This window comes from Balaenoptera acutorostrata, chromosome 3 (genome assembly GCF_949987535.1).
Source record: "Balaenoptera acutorostrata chromosome 3, mBalAcu1.1, whole genome shotgun sequence".
In the NCBI taxonomy this organism is placed as follows: Eukaryota; Metazoa; Chordata; class Mammalia; order Artiodactyla; family Balaenopteridae; genus Balaenoptera; species Balaenoptera acutorostrata.
The window spans coordinates 132,658,106-132,668,685 of NC_080066.1; the positions used below are offsets into that span (position 1 = coordinate 132,658,106).

The 10,580-nt window shown below is 36.9% G+C and overlaps 1 non-coding gene and 1 pseudogene across 1 annotated transcript; one reads left to right on the forward strand and one right to left on the reverse strand.

Moving 5' to 3' along the window:
- Positions 1 to 3,946: 3,946 nt before the first annotated feature.
- LOC103005608 (FUN14 domain-containing protein 1-like) lies at positions 3,947 to 4,414 on the reverse strand (annotated as a pseudogene).
- A 2,603-nt stretch (positions 4,415 to 7,017) lies between these two features.
- LOC114239231 (U6 spliceosomal RNA) lies at positions 7,018 to 7,124 on the forward strand. Its single transcript, XR_003624414.1, has one exon. It is a non-coding gene; the product is annotated as a U6 spliceosomal RNA (small nuclear RNA).
- Positions 7,125 to 10,580: the final 3,456 nt, after the last annotated feature.

Sequence of the window (10,580 nt, forward strand, 5' to 3'; positions counted from 1 at the left end):
ATCACCCCACTGCACAGATTGGTGCCCCATCAAAACATCTGTCTCTAACCCTTGCTGGGCCCTCAATACTACATGACCAGCCTTCTTATAGCCTCTTCCCTCTCTCTCTGCTACTCTCCTTGAAACCTATCTTCAACCTCATTGCTCTTCTAACACCCTCACATTACTCGCAGCAGATGAACTCAGCTTCCACTGTATACCATCCAATGGGGTGCATCCCAGATTCCTGAGCCCCAACAATCAAGTTTACACAGTTGTATCTGGTTTCGCCACCCCATCAGCATGGAGGAAGCATTTGCCTTTACAAGCCTGGCTTTTTCACCTCTGCTCTGATTTCCATTCCCTCCCGTCTCCTCAGGAGCCTTCCTTTAGACATCAGCACCTTGCTTTTGTGTCTTTAACGTGTCTTTTCTGCTGGTGTTTCCGTCAGCATTAAATATGTGCTTTGACCTTCTCATATTTAAAAAAAAAACACATTTGACCTACATTCCACTCTACTTAGCATCATCTCTTTCCTTTCATATCAAGCCTCCTGAAAGCTTTATTTATGCCTGTTTTCACTTCCTCAAGTCTCATTTACTCTTCAATCCCTTGTGATCTGGACCCAGTCATTCCCTCCCGCCCCCAGCCACTACCACCAAAGCTGCTCTGGCAAAGCAGTTTACTGAGATCCTTCTTGTTGAATCCAATAGTCTTGTTGTATGTAGCCCTTTTATTATTTGACCTCCCTGCAGCATTTGTCGTTGTTAAATAATATCTCCTTTTTGAAACTCCACCCTCCCGGGCCTTGCATGATTCAACTTCCTCCTGATTTCTTTCCTACCTTTATTGTGCTTATTAAATACATGGGTCCTGATTCAAAGCAACTGTGAAAAAAATTACAACATTCATGAGACAACTGAAATTCTGAACACTACTTTTTTTTTTATACAAAATACACATAATATGTATTCATATATATGTAGGAAAAATTCCAAAGGCTATGTATCAAAATATGGACAATCATTATCTCTAGGTGCATCACATTATCGACATTCTATATATTCTTTATGCTGATGTATTTTCTATAATAAACGTATTTCATTCATATTACATTTGAGATAAGAAAATGTTAAAAATCATCTTTTTTTGTGAGGGAGGTTGGGGAGGGCTCTAAAAATAAAAAATAAAAATCAGTCAAAATGTCCTTACAAATCTTCCAAAGCCTAAGCCACAAAATATCTATATTCCACATACTCAAGTTTTAATAAATCTTGCAAACAACCTTTATGCCCTCAAACATAAAAGTCCCCATTTTAGACAAAGGCAAGCTCTAGGCTTTTCATTCAGGCCAAGCCCCACCAAGTCATTTCTGTTGGAGCTTCTGATTCACGGGGCTGCCATACAGAGAAGATTTCCTATAGGTTGACACCAACTCTAGCACAGTCATATGCTTTTCACGTACTCATTCACAACATCAGCTGAATACCTATGGTGAGCAAAGCATTACACAGGGTGTGTCACAAGTTATAGATTAATTAACACCACACACGACTGCCTCAAGTAGCGTACAACCTCGTGGGGAAACGGCACGGACACGAGGCAGAACAAAGGGCACTAAAAGAGAGGAGAGCGTATGGAGAGAGCTGATAATATTTCACACTGGTATACAAATATTTTCAAACAAATCAGCAAATACTTGGAAATGTATAGGTAAAAACTGAAGTGCTCTTTTTCACTTTTCATTCGTGTTTGTACTCTGAAAGTAGTTATCTCTACAACTCATTTGCCACTAAATCATACGCCAGGTTCTCCTATATTAGTATGTAACTTTTCATATAGGAATATTTAGTCTTTATTTGAGGGCAGACATTTTTGTGCCCACCACTTTCCCAATGTATCACACACAGAACAGACGCTATAAATATTTCCAAAATGAACAAACTGAGCCAGCTCCTAGAGCTTCCCTCGGTAGCCTGCCACACTGTATCAGATGAAAGGTATCACCCAGATGTGGCACACAGAAGCACGGCCCAGGTTCTGCCTAACGTAGAATATTTTTCCCTTTTAATTCCACAGTCATGAAAAGCTAGGCCAGGCAGAAACAGAGAAAAGCTCAAAGAAGAAACATTAAGTATGTATAAGCAAAATCACTTCATATTAAGAAAGTCTGAGTTTTATTTAGCATTTTATCTGAGGCGCTGAGAGTAAAGGAAGAAAATGAAGATCAATCCCACATTCAATTTTAAGGAGTCTTGCAAAAATGAAAGCACACAAACTGTAACAATCTTGCAAGTATGAAATGCCTTATGTTTACAATACACAAAAAATACCATAGGGACTTCCTATCAAAAGGAGATAGTCTGAGTATCTGCAAAGTCTTTCCAATCTGAAGATTCCAACACACGTTGTTCTGCTGTTTTTCCCAATTCCAACGTAGAACTCTGGACAAAACAAACAATACAAAAAGCTTTTCTAGGCCAAGGACCCTCTGAGGGAGTGTGATATCGGCCCGGAGAAACAAGTCAACTGGCCTAGTGTTGGGACCAACATAAAATGCTACCTAAAAAGCTGAAAGCCTCAGCATTTACATCTCAGACTAGATCAAAGAGATGATTCTCTTTAAACTACAATTTCATGATTATATAGAAAATCACTGTTCTTCAGACAATAAAGTCATACTATACTACTAAGTATTTTAAGGTGATTTTTACCTCTTTGTAAAGAAAGAGTCAAAATAATAATTAGGATTTTTTTTAATGAAAAACAAGGTTCACTCAAAGTTAATAAAACGAATCAGTGACCCAACTATATGTACCCTCAAAGTAATTAATTCTACCCAGGCTGCCAAGATAAACAAATGAAGAAAAAAATTAGAAGCTTATACACAAGAAGATATTTTTAAACTATAGACGTCAAAAAAAGAAAAAGAGCTTTAGACATGTAGTATTTCCCTAGAAGAGCATTTCCCTAGAAGAGCATTTACTACAGTTATTACATAGTAAGCAAAGTAAGAATTGCAGGAAAAAACAACCTAAAAATTGGTATTAAATTTGTTTAATATCTTTAATAATTCTATTATTTGTAAATCCTTCCATAAAAAGGGCATTACAGTTCTTCAGTTTATTGCAAACATATCTTTGAAAAAAAGTCAGCCCTACTGTTGAAGCTATAATACAAATTTTTAAATTATTGGCACTATACTAAAAAGCACAATGGAGAACATCTTATTTAAATAAAATGAGGATGATACTTCACTGGGGAATATAGCCAACAGATTTTTTTCTCTCTCCATATCTACATCCAACGGTGGTGTTTTATAGGCAAATTTTAAGCAAATGCAAGTTTTTAAAAAATAATGAAAGCCATGTTTTGCTCAGGAATACTATTATACACAGATCATATAGATTGTTTTATAGCAGATACTAGTCTGCCAAATTTCAGATGGCAAAATGCTAAGCAGTGAGTTTGGTACTGTCCAGCTAGTTGTTTCTTGTCATCCTGGAGAATCTGTCAATGCGTAATGTTTTTTGTTTGTTTGTTTGTTTGTTTTAATAAGCTTTTTGTGTTTTTTTAAAAGTATTTTTTTAATTAATTAATTAATTTATTTATTTATTTATATTTTTGGCTGTGTTGGGTCTTCGTTTCTGTGCGAGGGCTTTCTCTAGCTGAGGCGAGCGGGGGTCACTCTTCATCGCGGCGCGCGGGCCTCTCATTATCACGGCCTCTCTTGTTGCGGAGCACAAGCTCCAGACATGCACGCTCAGTAGTTGTGGCTCACGGGCCTAGTTGCTCTGCGGCATGTGGGATCTTCCCAGACCAGGGCTCGAACCCGTGTCCCCTGCACTGGCAGGCAGATTCTCAACCACTGCACCACCAGGGAAGCCCATGGGTAATGTTGAGACCATCTTGTCACCACCATTTCTCTTCTCAGAGGTGACTCCACTATGATAGAACATTCATATCCTTAAGATGCAAGGCCTAGCAAAAAACCGCCCACAAATCCACTGGATATCACAATGTTCTGTTTAACAAATTCTGTTGCTTCTTCTATTATATTGTTGATTTCAGGTGCTGCCTTATTTGCTCGTTTCTTAATCTGTCTTTTTGCTTTGTTTACATCTTTTTCAACTCTCTTCCAGTCGATCCGCACATAGCCACTGTGACTGGCAATTTGAAGGAGAAGAAAGCCACCACCTACTGCAGTTGCTGCAAGTTTTCCAACTTTCTGGAACAAAAATCCTGCACACCAGCCACTCACTCTACCCATTACAATCTGGGTGGCTACTGAGTATTTTTCTACCATAGGTCCGGAACTGTGGCCAAACACTCAATTCCACCAGTGGTGTCTTCTTGCATACTCAGTTAAATCCAACACTGCGTAAGAGTCATCATCACTTTCATATTCTTGGGGAGGGGCGTTCCGGGTCGCCATGATCTAATAATGCAAGCTGCTCAAAACCAAGATAATGACTTTTAATATGAGAGTACAAGATTTTTAGTTATAGAACAAAGATGGGGGTAAGGGGCCTGAGACAACACCTAGCCCAACTTCCTTCCATCAGACCCACTATATAGATTAGGAAATGGAGGCACCAGGAAGTTAACTGAATTACCCAAGAACATATAAATAGTATTTACCTCTTACCTTTTATGAACACTTACTCTTTATGTGATTATATTACGGAATTATTAACTTATTAAAGTATGAAAATGGTATTGTGGCTACAGTGAAAAATCTTATTTATTGGAGATAAATACTGAAATATTTGTGGATGAAATGATATTATGGCTAATATATGCTTCAAAATAAGATAGAAGTGAGGTGAATGAATGAATAGGTGTAGATGAAACAAGGTTGACCATGAGTTGCTAATTATTGAAGTTGAGTGATAGGTGTCTAGGATTTCAGCTTACTCCTCCATCTTCTTTTATATGTGCTTGAAATTTTCAATCATTAAACAATTTTTTAAATAAAAAACTCTATAGTGGATTTTGTTTTTGACTATGATAGACTAAATGGTACCTGTGGTAAACAAGCATAAAACTAGAAAAATATATGAAACAATCATTTCAAATGTTGGACAAGAGGCAGTGCAGGACTGTGATCCCTGATGGAAGGGAAACAAATGATGTAAGTAGCACAATCACCCTTGTTTTCTGACCGGAGATAATTTTCCTTACCATGATGCAAGGATGGGGAACCCAAACAAAGCTGGTAGTCTCACTGAGCTGAGGAAACATAGTTTAAAGTTCAAAGGTGTTGAGATGAATGGAATTTTCTCAGAAAGGAGGGAGCTTCACAAAGATACTCTAGAAATCTGCATGAAGTTCCCCTGATAACTTCTACTGAATTCTTAGCTGATCTTGCACAGTCCAAGACTCCTGAAGGCCAAGCAGGAAACCATCACAGGGGTCCTGCAGCTTACACAGGGCTGGGATACATGGAATGCTAACCAGTCGAGAGGAGAGACCCCTGGTACTCAGTTGATAGCCAAGAAAGGCCACACCTTAGTACAATGGATATTCTAGCTCTAAAATAAAGACTAGATCTGCCCTAACCAAGTTAAAAACAAGATTCAAAAGTACTGTGTCAATTCACAAGTAAATTAACTGCCATCAGAACAAAATTCAACACCATCTAAAAGAAGACAATAAAATCTAGGCACTTAACAATATACTATACACAATCCAGCATAAAATTTAAAATTATCAGGTAGAAAAAGATCTCTCTGTACTTTTCATTCAATTTTTCTGTAAGCTGTTCTAAAAAAACACTTGATATTGGGACACCATCAATATCAAGTGATATAGCATATGTGTAATTGGGTTTATAGGACAGAGTGAGAAAGAACTCTATCCTATTAACTATCAACTCTATCCTAATAGCTCTATTATTTGGAGGAATAATGTCTGATTTTTTTCTTCAAATTTGACGGAAAATATCAGCACACAGCTCTAAGAAGTACAACAAGCAACAAGAAAGATAATCACAAAGAAAATAACATCAAGACTCATTGTAATTACATTGTTGAAAACTAATGATAAGAGAAAATATTTAAAACAGCCCAAGACGCATTACATACAGGGATCTATGACAAGAATTATGACTGACTTGTCATCAAGAACCAATGCAAATCAGGAGACAATGGAATGACATTTTTAAAAATTACTAGAGAGGGAGGAAAAGGGGACCCATCAACATTTATTAACCTGTAATTGCATATCCAGCAAATATCTCCTTTAAAAAATGAAGGTGAAATAAAGACATTTTCTTACCAGGAAACCTGCACTGCAAGAAGTGTTGAAGGAAGTTTAGGATGAAGGAAAATGACATCAGGAAGGAAACTTGGATTCATACAAAGGAATAAAGAGTACATGAAATGGTAATATATAAAATAGAAAAATCTATTTTTGAGTCTGAAAACATAATACATATCTGAAAAATCCAAATGTAGATATTTTAGGCTGTCAGTATATCAAAGGGAACTGTGGCTTTCCAATTTTGTGCTTTAAAAAAATTACAGCATTGGCCTTCTGCCAAGTGAGATTACAGTGAGAAGACTGTGGTCTATGAGGAAGCAGGTTCTCACTAGACACTGAATTGACCATCACTTTGATCTTGCACGTCCAGCCTGCAGAACTGTAAGAAATAAATTTCTGTTGTTTATAATCAAAAAAAAAATTTACAGTTTTCATTAGATTGTGTATGCAAAAAACTGGTCATGAAATATTAATACATGGCATTTAACTAGTGCAATCTTTGTTATACCATGCTTCTCTTTTTCTGATTCCTTTGGATAACTTATTAGAATATTAAAAAAGAAGCAGAAGTATAATAGGTTTATGTTAGCATTTAAATAATATTTTGATAATAATTTCTTCTCTTTTTATAATCTCCTATTGATTTACCTATTATATCATTCTTCCCCACTCCCACCCCCAGCCAACCTGCTGAGTTCAATTTTCCTCATATGTACTTTCAAACTGATAATTAAAAAGACGGTATAAAAACAGTGTCAAAAGAAAATCTAGAAGGTGCTCGTTTCAGCAGCACATATACTAAAACTGGAATGATACAGAGAAGATTAGCATGGCCCCTGCCCAAGGATGACATGAAAATTCGCGAGATATTCCATATTTTTCAAAGAAGACATACAGATGGCCAAAAAGCACATGAAAAGATGCTCATCATCACTAATTATTAGAGAAATGCAAATCAAAACTACAATGAGGTATCACCTCACACCAGTCAGAATGGCCATCATCAAAAAATCTACAAACAATATATGCTGGAGAGGGTGTGGAGAAAACGGAACCCTCTTGCACTGTTGGTTGGAATGTAAATTGATACAGCCACTATGGAGAACAGTATGGAGGTTCCTTAAAAAACTAAAAATAGCAATACCATATGACCCAGCAATCCCACTACTGGGCATATACCCAGAGAAAACCATAATTCAAAAAGATACATGCACCCCAATGTTCAGTGCAGCACTATTTACAATGGTCAGGACGTGGAAGCAACGTAAATGTCTATCAACAGAGGAATGGGTAAAGAAGATGTGGTACATATATAGAATGGAATATTACTCAGCCATAAAAAAGAACAAAATAATGTCATTTGCAGCAACATGGGTGGACCTAGAGTTGTCATACTGAGTGAAGTAAGTCAGACACAGAAAGACAAATATCATGTGATATTGCTTATATGTGGAATCTCAAAAAAGGTACAATTGAACTTATTTACAAAACAGAAGTAGAGTCACAGATGTAGAAAACAAACTTATGGTTACCGGGAGATGGGTGGGGGAGGGATAAATTGGGAGATTGGGACTGACATATACACACTATTGTATATAAAATAGATAACTAATAAGAACCTGCTGTATAGCAAAGGGAACTCTACTCAATACTCTGTGATGGCCTATATGGGAAAAGAATGTAAAAAAAAAAAGAGTGGTTATATGTATATGTATAGCTGATTCACTTTGCTGTATACCTGAAACTAACACAACATTGTAAATCAACTATACTCCAATAAAATTTTTTTTAAAAAGGTAATTAAGGTAAAATAAGATCATATAGATGGGCCTAATTCAATAAGACTGGTGTCCTTGAAAGAAAAAATTAGGACATAGAGACACACAGAGAAAAAAGTCATGTGAGGACACTGGGAGAAGAGTGCTATCTACAGGCCAAGGAGAGGGGCCTCAGAAGAAATCAGCCCTGCTGACACCTTGATCTTGGACTTGTAGTCTCCAGGATTGTGAGAAAACGAATTTCTGTTCAGCCATCCAGTTTGTGTACTTTGTCATGGCAGCCCTAGGAAACTAATACATCCTCTAAGAAAGAAACTAATACACCCTCTAAGAAAGAAACTAATACAAGATAGTACATCAAAAAAAAAATCTAGAAGGAAGAATAATATGTATTTCTACCTAAGTTCTTTCTGCAATTTGGGTTACAGGCATATATATTTTTTTATTGATGTAATTATGCTATAACTTTGTATCCCACTTTTTTACTTGATACTATACTGTAATTAGTTTCCATTTTTTATATATCTGTGTAATATTCCATGCTTTAGCTTTTATTCTTTTATTTGTTTTTTTAAGTACTTTATTTCAGTTTGGACATTTTGGTTGAAGAGTGGGTAGTTTTAATGGATAACTCTGTGTTCATGTGTTTTTGGTTTTATTTATTTTTGTGTGAATGGTCTGTTTCTGATATCAGAAACTGCAACTGAACAATCATTCACATCACAGAGGTTTATTTTTTCAACTTTCTCCCTTTTCTTGCATCTCATCCCCCAAAAGTATAATCTCATCCATCCCACAGGGTCCAGTTCAGATCTTAACCTCTTTACTGAAATTTATCTGAACTTCTTCTCGGATCCTCTGTAGTGCAGGATATATAGTGATATTCAATAAATACGTGTTGACTTAAAATGAAATTGAATCTGGGGCTAGTCATTTATAACTCAATAAAAATTAGTTTAATAACATTATTTTATTGGAAGTTGTGAAGGTTTGAGAAAACTGTAATGATTTAACCATTAACTTTATTTTCCTTTTTGTGTATGCAAAGGAGTATTATATGTAAAAAAAATCTATATAAGCCCAATTCTAAATGATTTAAAATTTTTAATTAAATGAAAGCCGTGTAATATAATTTAATTGACATGATTTTTTCATAGTGGTACAAAAATAATAGTATATTTTGTAATCTATAGCATCTTGAATTCAATAAATACACACTTGAGGTCAGATGTGGTGGCAAGGAGAGTATATATTCTGGCTACCTGGGAGGTTAGAGAGGAAGACCCAGGGAAAAGGAGAGGAGCACAGAAATGAGAAATTGGAAGATGTCAAAAGCAAATGTCAAAATGTCGTGTCAGGACAGTTCTGTATATTCCACAGAGTTAACACCAAATTACATACTCCCTTGCATGATTCCCTCATAGTCCTTGTGTGCTAGTTCTGTCTTCCCAACCAGATCATACATTTTGCAAAGGGAAAGGTGGTGTAATCTTCTCCCGTAGAGCTGGCAAAGCACTTGAGCTGCAAACCTCGGCTTGGTGTTTAGTGATTGTGCATTGTTTCATCTAAACGTACACCCATCAGAAAGACATTTCTGTTTTGGACTCTAACCTGAAAATCAAATTATCCTTTTATTTTTCTGGTCTTATGAGTTAATATGAATCAGAATCTTATTAGTATATAAAAGATGCTATTCTTTACTTAAGACCACTCTGCTAACTAGACATCCTACGGACTGCACTCTCATGCTTATTTATGAATATGTGAATATCACAAAAGGAAACCAACACAACTTTGCTAATGACAATATATAAGCTGATGCTAACAAAGAGGAATGGAAATCTTGAAGTTTACCCCTTAATTCTCTTATCGTATATATAATGAAAAAACCTTAGTCTTCCATCTGCCTATGTAGGGAAAAACCCAGTTCTTCCTACTGTGTGTTTCTTTCCTATGTGTCTCCCTTACTAGGTCCCACAGAACACTTCACTCTGGTCACCAACTGTGTGGAGGTTTTTCCCCACATCAAGCAATTCTCCACGATACCACCTGGGTGTTCTACAGTCTAACTCAGTTCTGACACTGCTTACCTGGACTTAGCATCAGATCCCTCAGGTTAAGGGCTCAGTCCCACAAGATTGCCCCTCCCACCACACTTCAGATGCCAATCACTAGTAGGTCCCCAGGCTACCCACAACTTCTGTCTGAGTTTGCCTACAAATCAGAGGTTCCAGTGACCCCCTCCTCAGGTTTGATCAATTTGCTGGAGCTCACAGAACTCAGGGAAACACTTACTTACATTCACCAATTTCTTAAAGGATATAATAAAGGACAGATGAACAGCCAGAGGAAGAGGTACATAAGGCAAGGTCTGGGAGAGCCCAAGCACAGGAGTTTCTGTCCCCATGGAGTTGGGGTGCATGACCCTACCTTATAGATGTGTTCAGCAACCTGGAAGCTCTCCAAACCCCATACTTTGGGGATTGTATGGAGACTGTATTACATAGGCATGATAGATCATTAACTCTATTTTCAGCCCTTCTTTCTTCTCAAGATATT